Raw genomic sequence first — 18015 nt, forward strand, 5'->3', positions numbered from 1 at the left:
TCTGAAATACCCCAGTCTGGTGTGAAATACCTCAGCCAGTCTGAAATACCTTAGTCCTGGTCTGAAATAACCCAGCCAGGTCTGAAATACCCCAGCCAGGTCTGAAATACCCCAGTCTGGTCTGAAATACCCCAGCCAGGTCTGACATACCCCAGCCTGGTCTGAAATACCCCAGTCTGATCTGAAATAACCCAGTCTGATCTGAAATACCCCACCCTGCTATGAAATACCGCACTCTGGTCTGAAATACCCCAGCCTGGTCTGAAATACACCAACCTGCTCTGAAATACCACAGTCAGATCTGAACTACCCCAGTCTGATCTGAAATACCCCAGTCTGGTCTGAAATACGCCAGTCTGGTCTGAAATACACCAGACTGCTCTGAAATACCCCAGCCCCGTCTGAAATACCCCAGTCTGGTCTGAAATACCCCAGTCTGGTCTGAAATACCCCAGATTACTCTGAAATACCCCAGTCTGATCTGAAGTACACCATCTGGCTCTGAGATACTCCAGTCTGATCTGAAATACACCAGCCTGTTCTGAAATACCCCAGCCTGGTCTGAAATACCCCAGCCTGCTCTGGAGAACCCCAGTCTGATCTGAAATCCCCCAGTCTGATCTGAAATACCCCATCCCGTTCTGAAATACCGCAGTCTGGCCTGAAATACCCCAGTCTGGTCTGAAATACCCCAGTCTGGTCTGAAATACCCCAGCCCGGTCTAAAATACCCCAGTCCGGTCTGAAATACCGCAGTCCGATCAGAAATACCCCAGTCCGGTTTGAAATACCCCAGCCTGGTCTGAAATAGCCCAGACTGATCTGAAATACCCCAGTTTGATCGGAAATACCCCAGTCTGGTCTGAAATACCCCAGTCTGGTATGAAAGAACCCAGCCTGGTCCGAAATACACCAGTCTGTTCTGAGGTACCCCAGCCAGGTCTGAAATGCCCCACCCAGGTCTGAAATACTCCAGTCTGGTCTGAAGTACCCCAGTCTGGTCTGAAATACGCCAGTCAGGTCTGAAATACCCCAGCTGGTCTGAAATACCCCAGTCTGGTCCTGAAATACCCCAGCCATGTCTGAAATACCCCAGTCTGGTCTGAAATAACCCAGCCAGGTCTGAAATAACCCAGCCAGGTCTGAAATACCCCAGCCTGGTCTGAAATACCCCAGTCTGATCTGAAATAACCCAGTCTGATCTGAAATACCCCATCCTGCTATGAAATACCACAGTCAGATCTGAAGTTCCCCAGCATGGTCTGAAATACCCCAGGCTCCTCTGAAACACCCCATTCAGATCTGAACTACCCTAGTCTGATCTGAAATATCCCAATCTGGTCTGAAATACGCCAGTCTGGTCTGAAATACCCCAGCCTGCTCTGAAATACCCCAGTCAGATCTGAACTACCCTAATCTGATCTGAAGTACCCCAGTCTGGTCTGAAATACGCCAGTCTGGTCTGAAATACCCCAGCCTGGTCTGAAATACTCCAGACTGCTCTGAAATAACCCAGACAGATCTGAAATACCCCAGTCAGGTCTGAAATACCCCAGCCTGGTCTGAAATACCCCAGTCTGATCTGAAATAACCCAGTCTGATCTGAAATACCCCATCCTGCTATGAAATACCGCAGTCAGATCTGAAATACCCCAGCCTGGTCTGAAATACCCCAGCCTCCTCTGAAACACCCCATTCAGATCTGAACTACCCTAGTCTGATCTGAAATACCCCAGTCTGGTCTGAAATACGTCAGTCTAATCTGAAATACTCCAGACTGCTCTGAAATACCCCAGTCAGATCTGAAATACCCCAGTCTGGTCTGAAATACTCCAGTCGGGTCTGAAATACTCCAGATTACTCTGAAATACCCCAGTCTGATCTGAAATACACCATCCGGCTCTGAGATGCTCCAGTCTGATCTGAAATACACCAGCCTGTTCTGAAATACCCCAGCCAGGTCTGAAATACCCGAGCCTGCTCTGGACTACCCCAGTCTGATCTGAAAGCCCCCAGTCTGATCTGAAATACCCCCTCCCGTTCTGAAATACCGCAGTCTGGCCTGAAATACCCCAGTCTGGTATGAAAGAACCCAGCCTGGTCCGAAATACACCAGTCTGTTCTGAGGTACCCCAGCCAGGTCTGAAATGCCCCACCCAGGTCTGAAATACTCCAGTCTGGTCTGAAGTACCCCAGTCTGGTCTGAAATACGCCAGTCAGGTCTGAAATACCCCAGCCTGGTCTGAAATACCCCAGTCTGGTCTGAAATACCCCAGCCATGTCTGAAATACCCCAGTCTGGTCTGAAATACCCCAGCCAGGTCTGAAATAACCCAGCCAGGTCTGAAATACCCCAGCCTGGTCTGAAATACCCCAGTCTGATCTGAAATAACCCAGTCTGATCTGAAATACCCCATCCTGCTATGAAATACCACAGTCAGATCTGAAGTTCCCCAGCATGGTCTGAAATACCCCAGCCTCCTCTGAAACACCCCATTCAGATCTGAACTACCCTAGTCTGATCTGAAATATCCCAATCTGGTCTGAAATACGCCAGTCTGGTCTGAAATACCCCAGCCTGCTCTGAAATACCCCAGTCAGATCTGAACTACCCTAATCTGATCTGAAGTACCCCAGTCTGGTCTGAAATACGCCAGTCTGGTCTGAAATACCCCAGCCTGGTCTGAAATACTCCAGACTGCTCTGAAATAACCCAGACAGATCTGAAATACCAGAGTCAGGTCTGAAATACCCCAGCCTGGTCTGAAATACCCCAGTCTGATCTGAAATAACCCAGTCTGATCTGAAATACCCCATCCTGCTATGAAATACCGCAGTCAGATCTGAAATACCCCAGCCTGGTCTGAAATACCCCAGCCTCCTCTGAAACACCCCATTCAGATCTGAACTACCCTAGTCTGATCTGAAATACCCCAGTCTGGTCTGAAATACGCCAGTCTAATCTGAAATACTCCAGACTGCTCTGAAATACCCCAGTCAGATCTGAAATACCCCAGTCTGGTCTGAAATACTCCAGTCGGGTCTGAAATACTCCAGATTACTCTGAAATACCCCAGTCTGATCTGAAATACACCATCCGGCTCTGAGATGCTCCAGTCTGATCTGAAATACACCAGCCTGTTCTGAAATACCCCAGCCAGGTCTGAAATACCCGAGCCTGCTCTGGACTACCCCAGTCTGATCTGAAAGCCCCCAGTCTGATCTGAAATACCCCCTCCCGTTCTGAAATACCGCAGTCTGGCCTGAAATACCCAAGTCTGGTCTGAAATACACCAGTCTGGTCTGATATACCGCTTCCTGCTCTGAAATATCCCATCCCGCTCTGAAAAACACCAGCCCGGTCTGAAATACCCCGGTCTGGTCTGAAATACCCCAGCCCGGTCTAAAACACCCCAGTCCGGTCTGAAGTACCGCAGTCCGATCTGAAATACCCCAGTCCGGTTTGAAATACCCCAGCCTGGTCTGAAATAGCCCAGACTGATCTGAAATACCCCAGTTTGATCGGAAATAACCCAGTCTGGTCTGAAATACCCCAGTCTGGTATGAAAAAACCCTGCCTGGTCTGAAATACTCCAGTCTGTTCTGAAGTACCCCAGTCTGGTCTGAAATACTCCAGTCTGTTCTGAAGTACCCCAGTCTGGTCTGAAATACTCCAGTCTGTTCTGAAGTACCCCAGTCTGGTCTGAAATACTCCAGTCTGTTCTGAAGTACCCCAGACTGATCTGAAATACCCCAGTCTGGTCTGAAATACACCAGCCTGGTCTGAAATAACCCAATCTGATCTGAAATACCACAGACCGATCTGAAATACCCCATTCCGGTTTGAAATACCCCAGTCTGGACTGAAATAGCCCAGACTGATCTGAAATACCCCAGTTTGATCGGAAATACCCCATTCTGGTCTGAAATACCCCAGTCTGGTCTGAAATACGCCGGTCTGGTCTGAAATACCCCAGCCTGCTCTGAAATACCGCAGTCAGATCTGAAATACCCCAGTCTGGTCTGAAATACCCCAGTCAGATCTGAAATACCCCAGCCAGGTCTGAAATCCCCCAGTCTGGTCTGAAATATCCCAGCCTGGTCTGAAATACCTCAGTCTGGTCTGAAATACGCCAGCCATGCCTGAAATACCCCAGTCTGGTGTGAAATACCTCAGCCAGGTCTGAAATACCTTAGTCTGGTCTCAACTACCCCAGCCAGGTCTGAAATACCCCAGCCAGGTCTGAAATACCCCAGTCTGGTCTGAAATACCCCAGCCAGGTCTGACATACCCCAGCCTGGTCTGAAATACCCCAGTCTGATCTGAAATAACCCAGTCTGATCTGAAATACCCCGTCCTGCTATGAAATACTGCAGTCAGATCTGAAATACACCAGTCTGGTCTGAAATAACCCAACCTGCTCTGAAATACCACAGTCAGATCTGAACTACCCCAATCTGATCTGAAATACCCAAGTCTGGTCTGAAATACGCCAGTCTGGTCTGAAATACCCCAGTCTGGTCTGAAATACCCCAGTCAGATCTGAAATACCCCAGCCAGGTCTGAAATGCCCCAGCCAGGTCTGAAACACCCCAGTCTGGTCTGAAATATCCCAGTCTGGTCTGAAATACGCCGGTTTGGTCTGAAATACCCCAGTCTGCTCTGAAATACCCCAGTCAGATCTGAAATACCCCAATCTGATCTGAAATACCCCAGTCAGATCTGAAATACCCCAGGCAGGTCTGAAATCACCCAGTCTGGTCTGAAATACCCCAGCCTGGTCTGAAATACCCCAGTCTGGTCTGAAATACCTCAGCCATGTCTGAAATACCCCAGTCTGGTGTGAAATACCCCAGTCTGATCTGAAATAACCCAGTCTGGTCTGAAATACCCCAGCCTGGTCTGAAATACCCCAGTCAGGTCTGAAATACCCCAGTCTGGTCTGAAATACCCCAGTCTGGTCTGAAATACACCAGTCTGGTCTGATATACCGCATCCCGCTCTGAAATATCCCATCCCGCTCTGAAATACCCCAGCCCGGTCTGAAATACCCAAGTCTGGTCTGAAATAAACCCAGCCCAGTCTAAATACCCCAGTCCGGTCTGAGATACCGCAGTCCGATCTGAAATACCCAGTCCGGTTTGAAATACCCCAGCCTGGTCTGAAATAGCCCAGACTGATCTGAAATACCCCAGTTTGATCGGAAATACCCCAGTCTGGACTGAAATACCCCAGTCTGGTATGAAAAAACCCTGCCTGGTCTGAAATACTCCAGTCTGTTCTGAAGTACCCCAGTCTGGTCTGAAATACTCCAGTCTGATCTGAAATACCCGAGCATGGTCTGAAATACCCCAGTCAGATCTGAAATACCCCAGTCTGGTCTGAAATACCCCATTCAGATCTGAACTACCCTAGTCTGATCTGAAATATCCCAATCTGGTCTGAAATACGCCAGTCTGGTCTGAAATACCCCAGCCTGCTCTGAAATACCCCAGTCAGATCTGAACTACCCTAATCTGATCTGAAGTACCCCAGTCTGGTCTGAAATACGCCAGTCTGGTCTGAAATACCCCAGCCTGGTCTGAAATACTCCAGACTGCTCTGAAATAACCCAGACAGATCTGAAATACCAGAGTCAGGTCTGAAATACCCCAGCCTGGTCTGAAATACCCCAGTCTGATCTGAAATAACCCAGTCTGATCTGAAATACCCCATCCTGCTATGAAATACCGCAGTCAGATCTGAAATACCCCAGCCTGGTCTGAAATACCCCAGCCTCCTCTGAAACACCCCATTCAGATCTGAACTACCCTAGTCTGATCTGAAATACCCCAGTCTGGTCTGAAATACGCCAGTCTAATCTGAAATACTCCAGACTGCTCTGAAATACCCCAGTCAGATCTGAAATACCCCAGTCTGGTCTGAAATACTCCAGTCGGGTCTGAAATACTCCAGATTACTCTGAAATACCCCAGTCTGATCTGAAATACACCATCCGGCTCTGAGATACTCCAGTCTGATCTGAAATACACCAGCCTGTTCTGAAATACCCCAGCCAGGTCTGAAATACCCGAGCCTGCTCTGGACTACCCCAGTCTGATCTGAAAGCCCCCAGTCTGATCTGAAATACCCCCTCCCGTTCTGAAATACCGCAGTCTGGCCTGAAATACCCAAGTCTGGTCTGAAATACACCAGTCTGGTCTGATATACCGCTTCCTGCTCTGAAATATCCCATCCCGCTCTGAAAAACACCAGCCCGGTCTGAAATACCCCGGTCTGGTCTGAAATAAACCAGCCCGGTCTAAAACACCCCAATCCGGTCTGAAATACCGCAGTCCGATCTGAAATACCCCAGTCCGGTTTGAAATACCCCAGCCTGGTCTGAAATAGCCCAGACTGATCTGAAATACCCCAGTTTGATCGGAAATAACCCAGTCTGGTCTGAAATACCCCAGTCTGGTATGAAAAAACCCAGCCTGGTCTGAAATACTCCAGTCTGTTCTGAAGTACCCCAGTCTGGTCTGAAATACTCCAGTCTGTTCTGAAGTACCCCAGTCTGGTCTGAAATACTCCAGTCTGTTCTGAAGTACCCCAGTCTGGTCTGAAATACTCCAGTCTGTTCTGAAGTACCCCAGACTGATCTGAAATACCCCAGTCTGGTCTGAAATACACCAGCCTGGTCTGAAATAACCCAATCTGATCTGAAATACCACAGACCGATCTGAAATACCCCATTCCGGTTTGAAATACCCCAGTCTGGACTGAAATAGCCCAGACTGATCTGAAATACCCCAGTTTGATCGGAAGTACCCCATTCTGGTCTGAAATACCCCAGTCTGGTCTGAAATACGCCGGTCTGGTCTGAAATACCCCAGCCTGCTCTGAAATACCGCAGTCAGATCTGAAATACCCCAGTCTGGTCTGAAATACCCCAGTCAGATCTGAAATACCCCAGCCAGGTCTGAAATCCCCCAGTCTGGTCTGAAATATCCCAGCCTGGTCTGAAATACCTCAGTCTGGTCTGAAATACGCCAGCCATGCCTGAAATACCCCAGTCTGGTGTGAAATACCTCAGCCAGGTCTGAAATACCTCAGTCTGGTCTCAAATACCCCAGCCAGGTCTGAAATACCCCAGCCAGGTCTGAAATACCCCAGTCTGGTCTGAAATACCCCAGCCAGGTCTGACATACCCCAGCCTGGTCTGAAATACCCCAGTCTGATCTGAAATAACCCAGTCTGATCTGAAATACCCCACCCTGCTATGAAATACCGCACTCTGGTCTGAAATACCCCAGCCTGGTCTGAAATACCCCAACCTGCTCTGAAATACCACAGTCAGATCTGAACTACCCCAGTCTGATCTGAAATACCCCAGTCTGGTCTGAAATAAGCCAGTCTGGTCTGAAATACACCAGACTGCTCTGAAATACCCCAGTCAGATCTGAAATACCCCAGTCTGGTCTGAAAGACCCCAGTCGGGTCTGAAATACCCCAGATTACGCTGAAATACCCCAGTCTGATCTGAAGTACACCATCTGGCTCTGAGATACCCCAGTCTGATCTGAAATACACCAGCCTGTTCTGAAATACCCCAGCCTGGTCTGAAATACCCCAGCCTGCTCTGGAGAACCCCAGTCTGATCTGAAATCCCCCAGTCTGATCTGAAATACCCCATCCCGTTCTGAAATACCGCAGTCTGGCCTGAAATACCCCAGTCTGGTCTGAAAAACCCCAGTCTGGTCTGAAATACCCCAGCCCGGTCTAAAATACCCCAGTCCGGTCTGAAATACCGCAGTCCGATCAGAAATACCCCAGTCCGGTTTGAAATACCCCAGCCTGGTCTGAAATAGCCCAGACTGATCTGAAATACCCCAGTTTGATCGGAAATACCCCAGTCTGATCTGAAATACCCCAGTCTGGTATGAAAGAACCCAGCCTGGTCCGAAATACTCCAGTCTGTTCTGAAATACCCCAGTCTGATCTGAAATACACCATCCGGCTCTGAGATACTCCAGTCTGATCTGAAATACACCAGCATGTTCTGAAATACCCCAGCCTGGTCTGAAATACCCCAGCCTGCTCTGGACTACCCCAGTCTGATCTGAAATCCCCCAGTCTGATCTGAAATACCCCATCCCATTCTGAAATACCGCAGTCTGGCCTGAAATACCCCAGTCTCGTCTGAAATACACCAGTCTGGTCTGATATACCGCATCCTGCTCTGAAATAAGCCATCCCGCTCTGAAATACCCCAGCCCGGTATGAAATACACCAGTCTGGTCTGAAATACCCCAGCCCGGTCTAAAATACCCCAGTCCGGTCTGAAATACCGCTGTCCGATCTGAAATACCCCAGTCCGGTTTGAAATACCCCAGTCTGGTCTGAAATACGCCAGTCAGGTCTGAAATACCCCAGCCTGCCCTGAAATACCCCAGTCAGATCTGAAATACCCCAGTCTGATCTGAAATACCCCACTCTGGTCTGAAATACCCCAGTCTGGTCTGAAATACCTCAGCCTGGTCTGAAATTCCTAAGTCTGGTCTGAAATACCCCAGCCATGTCTGAAATACCCCAGTCTGGTGTGAAATACCCCAGCCAGGTCTGAAAAACCTCAGTCTGGTCTGAAATACCCCAGCCAGGTCTGAAATACCCCAGCCTGGTCTGAAATACCCCAGTCTGATCTGAAATAACCCAGTCTGATCTGAAATACCCCATCCTGCTATGAAATACTGCAGTCAGATCTGAAATACCCCAGTCTGGTCTGAAATAACCCAACCTGCTCTGAAATACCACAGTCAGATCTGAACTACCCCAATCTGATCTGAAATACCCCAGTCTGGTCTGAAATACGCCAGTCTGGTCTGAAATACCCCAGTCTGGTCTGAAATACCCCAGTCAGATCTGAAATACCCCAGCCAGGTCTGAAATGCCCCAGCCAGGTCTGAAACACCCCAGTCTGGTCTGAAATATCCCAGTCTGGTCTGAAATACGCCGGTTTGGTCTGAAATACCCCAGTCTGCTCTGAAATACCCCAGTCAGATCTGAAATACCCCAATCTGATCTGAAATACCCCAGTCAGTTCTGAAATACCCCAGGCAGGTCTGAAATCACCCAGTCTGGTCTGAAATACCCCAGCCTGGTCTGAAATACCCCAGTCTGGTCTGAAATACCTCAGCCATGTCTGAAATACCCCAGTCTGGTGTGAAATACCCCAGTCTGATCTGAAATAACCCAGTCTGGTCTGAAATACCCCAGCCTGGTCTGAAATACCCCAGTCAGGTCTGAAATACCCCAGTCTGGTCTGAAATACCCCAGTCTGGTCTGAAATACACCAGTCTGGTCTGATATACCGCATCCCGCTCTGAAATATCCCATCCCGCTCTGAAATACCCCAGCCCGGTCTGAAATACCCAAGTCTGGTCTGAAATACCCCAGCCCAGTCTAAAATACCCCAGTCCGGTCTGAGATACCGCAGTCCGATCTGAAATACCCCAGTCCGGTTTGAAATACCCCAGCCTGGTCTGAAATAGCCCAGACTGATCTGAAATACCCCAGTTTGATCGGAAATACCCCAGTCTGGACTGAAATACCCCAGTCTGGTATGAAAAAACCCTGCCTGGTCTGAAATACTCCAGTCTGTTCTGAAGTACCCCAGTCTGGTCTGAAATACTCCAGTCTGATCTGAAATACCCGAGCATGGTCTGAAATACCCCAGTCAGATCTGAAATACCCCAGTCTGGTCTGAAATACCCCAGTCAGATCTGAAATACCCCAGGCAGGACTGAAATCCCCCAGTCTGGTCTGAAATACCCCAGCCTGGTCTGGAATACCCCAGTCTGGTCTGAAATACACCAGCCATGTCTGAAATACCCCAGTCTTGTGTGAAATACCCCAGCCAGGTCTGAATTACCCCAGTCTGATCTGAAATACCCCATCCTCCTATGAAATACCGCAGTCAGATCTGAAATACCCCAGTCTGGTCTGAAATATCCCAACCTGCTCTAAATACCACAGTCAGATCTGAACTACCCCAGTCTGATCTGAAATACCGCAGTCTGGTCTGAAATACGCCAGTCTGGTGTGAAATACCCCAGCCTGGTCTGAAATACCCCAGTCTGGTCTGAAATACCCCAGCCAGGTCTGAAATACCCCAGCCAGGTCTGAAATACCTCAGTCTGGTCTGAAACACCCCAGCCAGGTCTGAAATACCCCAGCCAGGTCTGAAATACCCCAGCCTGGTTTGAAATACCCCAGTCTGATCTGAAGTAACCCAGTCTGATCTGAAATAGACCCATCCTGCTATGAAATACCGCAGTCAGATCTGAAATACCCCAGCCTGGTCTGAAATACCCCAGCCTCCTCTGAAACACCCCATTCAGATCTGAACTACCCCAGTCTGATCTGAAATACCCCGGTCTGGTCTGAAATACGCCAGTCTGGTCTGATATACCCCAGACTGCTCTGAAATACCCCAGTCAGATCTGAAATACCCCAGTCTGGTCTGAAATACTCCATTCGGGTCTGAAATACTCCAGATTACTCTGAAATACCCCAGTCTGATCTGAAATACACCATCCGGCTCTGAGATACTCCAGTCTGATCTGAAATACACCAGCCTGTTCTGAAATACCCCAGCCGGGTCTGAAATACCCCAGCCTGCTCTGGACTACCCCAGTCTGATCTGAAATCCCCCAGTCTGATCTGAAATACCCCATCGCGTTCTGAAATACCACAGTTGGGCCTGAAATAACCCAGTCTGGTCTGAAATACACCATTCTGGTCTGATGTACCGCATCCCTCTCTGAAATATCCCATCCTGCTCTGAAATACCCCAGCCCGGTCTGAAATACCCCAGTCTGGTCTGAAATACCCCAGCCCGGTCTAAAACACCCCACTCCGGTCTAAAATACCGCAGTCCGATCTGAAATAACCCAGTGCGGTTTGAAATAACCCAGCCTGGTCTGAAATAGCCCAGACTGATCTGAAATACCCCAGTTTGATCGGAAATACCGCAGTCTGGTCTGAAATACCCCAGTCTGGTCTGAAATACGCCGGTCTGGTCTGAAATACCCCAGCCTGCTCTGAAATACCGCAGTCAGATCTGAAATACCCCAGTCTGGTCTGAAATACCCCAGTCAGATCTGAAATACCCCAGTCTGGTCTGAAATACCCCAGTCTGGTCTGAAATACCCCAGGCAGGTCTGAAATCCCCCAGTCTGGTCTGAAATACCCCAGACTGCTCTGAAATAACCCAGACAGATCTGAAATACCCCAGCCAGGTCTGAAATACCCCAGCCTGGTCTGAAATACCCCAGTCGGATCTGAAATAACCCAGTCTGATCTGAAATACCCCATCCTGCTATGAAATACCGCAGTCAGATCTGAAATACCCCAGCCTGGTCTGAGATACCCCAGCCTCCTCTGAAATACCCCATTCAGATCTGAACTACCCCAGTCTGATCTGAAATACCCCAGTCTGGTCTGAAATACGCCAGTCTAGTCTGAAATACTCCAGACTGCTCTGAAATACCCCAGTCAGATCTGAAATACCCCAGTCTGGTCTGAAACACTCCAGTCGGGACTGAAATACTCCAGATTACTCTGAAATACCCCAGTCTGATCTGAAATACACCATCCGGCTCTGAGATACTCCAGTCTGATCTGAAATACACCAGCCTGTTCTGATATACCCCAGGCTGGTCTGAAATACCCCAGCCTGCTCTGGACTACCCCAGTCTGTTCTGAAATCCCCCAGTCTGATCTGAAATACCCCATCCCGTTCTGAAATACCGCAGTCTGGCCTGAAATACCCCAGTCTGGTCTGAAATACCCCAGTCTGGTCTGAAATACCCCAGCCCGGTCTAAAATACCCCAGTCCGGTCTGAAATACCCCAGTCCGATCTGAAATACCCCAGTCCGGTCTGAAATACCCCAGCCTGGTCTGAAATAGCCCAGACTGATCTGAAATACCCCAGTCTGGTCTGAAACACTCCAGTCGGGACTGAAATACTCCAGATTACTCTGAAATACCCCAGTCTGATCTGAAATACACCAGTCCGGCTCTGAGATACTCCAGTCTGATCTGAAATACACCAGCCTGTTCTGATATACCCCAGGCTGGTCTGAAATCCCCAGCCTGCTCTGGACTACACCAGTCTGGTTCTGAAATCCCCCAGTCTGATCTGAAATACCCCATCCCGTTCTGAAATACCGCAGTCTGGCCTGAAATACCCCAGTCTGGTCTGAAATACACCAGTTTGGTCTGATATACCGCATCCCGCTCTGAAATATCCCATCCCGCTCTGAAATACCCCAGCCCGGTCTGAAATACCCCGGTCTGGTCTGAAATATCCCAGCCCGGTCTGAAATAACCCAGCACGGTCTGAAATACCCGAGCCTGGTCTGAAATATCCGAGCCTGGTCTGAAATACCCGAGCCTGCTCTGAAATACCACAGTCAGATCTGAAATAACCCAGTCTGGTCTGAAATACCCCAGTCAGATCTGAAATACCCCAGTCTGGTCTGAAATACCCCAGTCAGATATGAAATACCCGAGGCAGGTCTGACATACACCAGTCTGGTCTGAAATACCCCAACCTGCTCTGAAATACCACAGTCAGATCTGAACTACCCCAGTCTGATCTGAAATACCCCAGTCTGGTCTGAAATACGCCAGTCTGGTCTGAAATACCGCAGCCTGGTCTGAAATACCCCAGTCTGGTCTGAAATACCCCAGCCATGTCTGAAGTACCCCAGTCGGTTTGAAATACCCCAGCCAGGTCTTAAATACCCCAGCCAGGTCTGAAATACCTCAGACTGGTCTGAAATACCCCAGCCAGGTCTGAAATACCCCAGCCAGGTCCTAAATACCCCAGCCTGGTCTGAAATACCCCAGCCTGATTTGAAATACCCCATCCTGCTATGAAATACCGCAGTCAGATCTGAAATACCCCAGGCTGGTCTGAAATACCCCAGCCTCCTCTGAAACACCCCATTCAGATCTTCACTACCCTAGTCTGATCTGAAATACCCCAGTCTGGTCTGAAATACGCCGGTCTGGTCCGAAATACCCCAGACTGCTCTGAAATACCCCAGTCAGATCTGAAATACACCAGTCTGGTCTGAAATACTCCAGTCGGGTCTGAAATACTCCAGATTACTCTGAAATACCCCAGTCTGATCTGAAATACACCATCCGGCTCTGAGATACTCCAGTCTGATCTGAAATACCCCATCCCGTTCTGAAATACCGCAGTCTGGTCTAAAACACCCCAGTCCGATCTGAAATACACCAGTCTGGTCTGAAATACCCCAGTCCGGTTTGAAATACCCCAGCCTGGTCTGAAATAGCCCAGACTGATCTGAAATACCCCAGTTTGATCGGAAATACCCCAGTCTGGTCTGAAATACCGCAGTCAGATCTGAAATACCCCAGTCTGGTCTGAAATACCCCAGTCAGATCTGAAATACCCCAGGCAGGACTGAAATCCCCCAGTCTGGTCTGAAATAACCCAGCCTGGTCTGAAATACCTCAGTCTGGTCTGAAATACCCCAGCCATGTCTGAAATACCCCAGTCTGGTGTGAAATACCCCAGCCAGGTTTGAAATACCTCGGTCTGGTCTGAAATACCCCAGCCAGGTCTGAAATACCCCAGCCAGGTCTGAAATACCCCAGGCTGGTCTGAAATACCCAGTCTGATCTGAAATACCCCATCCTGCTATGAAATACCGCAGTCAGATCTGAAATACCCCAGTCTGGTCTGAAATACCCCAACCTGCTACTGAAATACCACAGTCAGATCTGAACTACCCCAGTCTGATCTGAAATACCCCAGTCTGGTCTGAAATACGCCAGTCTGGTCTGAAATAGCCCAGTCTGGTCTGAAATACCCCAGCCATGTCTGAAATACCCCAGTCTGGTGTGAAATACCCCAGCCAGGTCTGAAATACCCCAGTCTGGTCTGAAATAACCCAGCCAGGTCTGAAATACCCCAGCCAGGTCTGAAATACCCCAGCCTGGTCTGAAATACCCCAGTCTGATCTGAAATAACCCAGTCTGATCTGAAATACCCCATCCTGCTATGAAATACCGCAGTCAGATCTGAAATACACCAGCCTGGTGTGAAATACCCCAGCCTCCTCTGAAACACATCATTCAGATCTGAACTACCCCAGTCTGATCTGAAATAACCCAGTCTGGTCTGAAATACCCCAGACTGCTCTGAAATACCCCAGTCAGATCTGAAATACCCCAGTCTGGTCTGAAATACTCCAGTCGGGTCTGAAATACTCCAGATTACTCTGAAATACCCCAGTCTGATCTGAAATACACCATCCGGCTCTGAAATACCCCAGTCTGATCTGAAATACACCAGCCTGTTCTGAAATACCCCAGCCTGGTCTGAAATAACCCAGCCTGCTCTAGACTACCCCAGTCTGATCTGAAATCCCCCAGTCTGATCTGAAATACCCCATCCCGTTCTGAAATACCCCAGTCTGGCCTGAAATACCCCAGTCTGGTCTGAAATACACCAGTCTGGTCTGATATACCGCATCCCGCTCTGAAATATCCCATCCCACTCTGAAATACCCCAGCCCGGTCTGAAATACCCCAGTCTGGTCTGAAATACCCCAGCCCGGTCTAAAACACCCCAGTCCGGTCTGAAATACCGCAGTCTGGCCTGAAATACCCCAGTCTGGTCTGAAATACCCCAGTCTGGTGTGAAATACACCAGTCTGGTCTGATATACCGCATCCCGCTCTGAAATATCCCATCCCGCTCTGAGAAACCCCAGCCCATTCTGAAATACCCCAGTCTGGTCTGAAATACCCCAGCCCGGTCTAAAATACCCCAGTCCGGTCTGAGATACCGCAGTCTGGTCTGAAATACCCCAGCCCGGTCTAAAATACCCAGTCCGGTCTGAAATACCGCAGTCCGATCTGAAATACCCCAGTCCGGTTTGAAATACCCCAGCCTGGTATGAAATAGCCCAGTCTGGTCTGAAATACCCCAGTCTGTCTGAAACCCCAGTCTGGTCTGAAATACCCCAGTCCTGCTCTGAAATACCCCAGCCTGGTCTGAAATACCCCAGTCTGGTCTGAAATACCCCAGTCTGGTCTGAAATACCCCAGTCTGGTCTGAAATACCCCAGTCTGGTCTGAAATACCCCAGTCTGTTCTGAAATACCCCAGCCTGGTCTGAAATACCCAGCCTGGTCTGAAATACCCCAGCCTGCTCTGAAATACCACAGTCAGATCTGAAATACCCCAGCTGGTCTGAAATAACCCCAGACTGCTCTGAAACACCCCAGTCTGGTCTGAAATATCCCAGTCTGGTCTGAAATACGCCAGATTGGTCTGAAATACCCCAGCCTGCTCTGAAATACCCCAGTCAGATCTGAAATACCCCAGTCTGGTCTGAAATACCCCAGTCAGATCTGAAATAGCCCAGGCAGGTCTGAAATCCCCCAGTCTGGTCTGAAATACCCCAGCCTGGTCTGAAATACCCCAGTCTGGTCTGAAATACCCCAGCCATGTCTGAAATACCCCAGTCTGGTGTGAAATACCCCAGCCAGGTCTGAAATACCTCAGTCTGGTCTGAAATACCCCAGCCTGGTCTGAAAAACCCCAGTCTGATCTGAAATAACCCAGTCTGATCTGAAATCCCCCATCCTGCTATGAAATACCGCAGTCAGATCTGAAATACCCCAGTCTGGTCTGAAATATCCCAACCTGCTCTGAAATACCACAGTCAGATCTGAACTACCCCAGTCTGATCTGAAATACCCCAGTCTGGTCTGAAATACGCCAGTCTGGTCTGAAATACCCCAGCCTGGTCTGAAATACACCAGTCTGGTCTGAAATACCCCAGCCAATTCTGAAGTACCCCAGTCTGGTGTGAAATACCGCAGCCAGGTCTGAAATACCGCAGCCAGGTCTGAAATACCCCAGCCAGGTCTGAAATACCTCAGTCTGGACTGAAATACCCCAGCCAGGTCTGAAATACCCCAGCCTGGTCTGAAATACCCCAGTCTGATCTGAAATAACCCAGTCTGATCTGAAATACCCCATCCTGCTATGAAATACCGCAGTCAGATCTGAAATACCCCAGCCTGGTCTGAAATACCCCAGCCTCCTCTGAAACACCCCATTCAGATCTGAACTACCCTAGTCTGATCTGAAATACCCCAGTCTGGTCTGAAATACGCCAGTCTGGTCTGAAATACCCCAGACTGCTCTGAAATACCCCAGTCAGATCTGAAATACCCCAGTCTGGTCTGAAATACTCCAGTCGGGTCTGAAATACTCCAGATTACTCTGAAATACCCCAGTCTGATCTGAAATACACCATCCGGCTCTGAGATACTCCAGTCTGATCTGAAATACACCAGCCTGTTCTGAAATACCCCAGCCTGGTCTGAAATACCCCAGCCTGCTCTGGACTACCCCAGTCTGATCTGAAATCCCCCAGTCTGATCTGAAATACCCCATCCCGTTCTGAAATACCGCAGTCTGGCCTGAAATACCCAGTCTGGTCTGAAATACACCATTCTGGTCTGATATACCGCATCCCGCTCTGAAATATCCCATCCCGCTCTGAAATACCCCAGCCCGGTCTGAAATACCCCAGTCTTTTCTGAAATACCCCAGCCCGGTCTAAAACACCCCACTCCGGTCTGAAATACCACAGTCCGATCTGAAATAACCCAGTCCGGTTTGAAATACCCCAGCCTGGTCTGAAATAGCCCAGACTGATCTGAGATACCCCAGTTTGATCAGAAATACCCCAGTCTGGTCTGAAATACCCCTGTCTGGTCTGAAATACGCCGGTCTGGTCTGAAATAACCCAGCCTGCTCTGAAATACCGCAGTCAGATCTGAAATACCCCAGTCTGGTCTGAAATACCCCAGTCAGATCTGAAATACCCCAGGCAGGTCTGAAATCCCCCAGTCTGGTCTGAAATACCCCAGCCTGGTCTGAAATACCCCAGTCTGGTCTGAAATACCCCAGTCTGGTCTGAAATACGCCAGTCTAGTCTGAAATACTCCAGACTGCTCTGAAATACCCCAGTCAGATCTGAAATACCCCAGTCTGGTCTGAAATACTCCAGTTGGGTCTGAAATACTCCAGATTACTCTGAAATACCCCAGTCTGATCTGAAATACACCAGCCTGTTCTGAAATACCCCAGCCTGGTCTGAAATACCCCAGCCTGCTCTGGACTACCCCAGTCTGATCTGAAATCCCCCAGTCAGTTATGAAATACCCCATCCCGTTCTGAAATACCGCAGTCTGGCCTGAAATACCCCAGTCTGGGCTGAAATACACCAGTCTGGTCTGATATACCGCATCCCGCTCTGAAATATCCCATCCCGCTCTGAAATACCCCATCCCGGTCTGAAATACCCGGGTCTGGTCTGAAATACCCCAGCCCGGTCTAAAACACCCCAGTCTGGTCTGAAATACCGCAGTCCGATCTAAAATACCCCAGATCTGTTTGAAATGCCCCAGCCTGGTCTGAAATAGCCCAGACTGATCTGAAATACCCCAGTTTGATCGGAAATACCCCAGTCTGGTCTGAAATACCCCAGTCTGGTCTGAAATACGCCCGTCTGGTCTGAAATACCCCAGCCTGCTCTGAAATACTGCAGTCAGATCTGAAATACCCCAGTCTAGTCTGAAATACCCCAGTCAGATCTGAAATACCCCAGCCAGGTCTGAAATCCCCCAGTCTGGTCTGAAATACCCCAGTCGGATCTGAAATAACCCAGTCTGATCTGAAATACCCCATCCTGCTATGAAATACCGCAGTCAGATCTGAAATACCCCAGCCTGGTCTGAGATACCCCAGCCTCCTCTGAAACACCCCATTCAGATCTGAACTACCCCAGTCTGATCTGAAATACCCCAGACTGGTCTGAAATACGCCAGACTAGTCTGAAATACTCCAGACTGCTCTGAAATACCCCAGTCAGATCTGAAATACCCCAGTCTGGTCTGAAACACTCCAGTCGGGA

This window comes from Carcharodon carcharias, chromosome 36, assembly GCF_017639515.1.
Source record: "Carcharodon carcharias isolate sCarCar2 chromosome 36, sCarCar2.pri, whole genome shotgun sequence".
NCBI classification, from domain to species: domain Eukaryota; kingdom Metazoa; phylum Chordata; class Chondrichthyes; order Lamniformes; family Lamnidae; genus Carcharodon; species Carcharodon carcharias.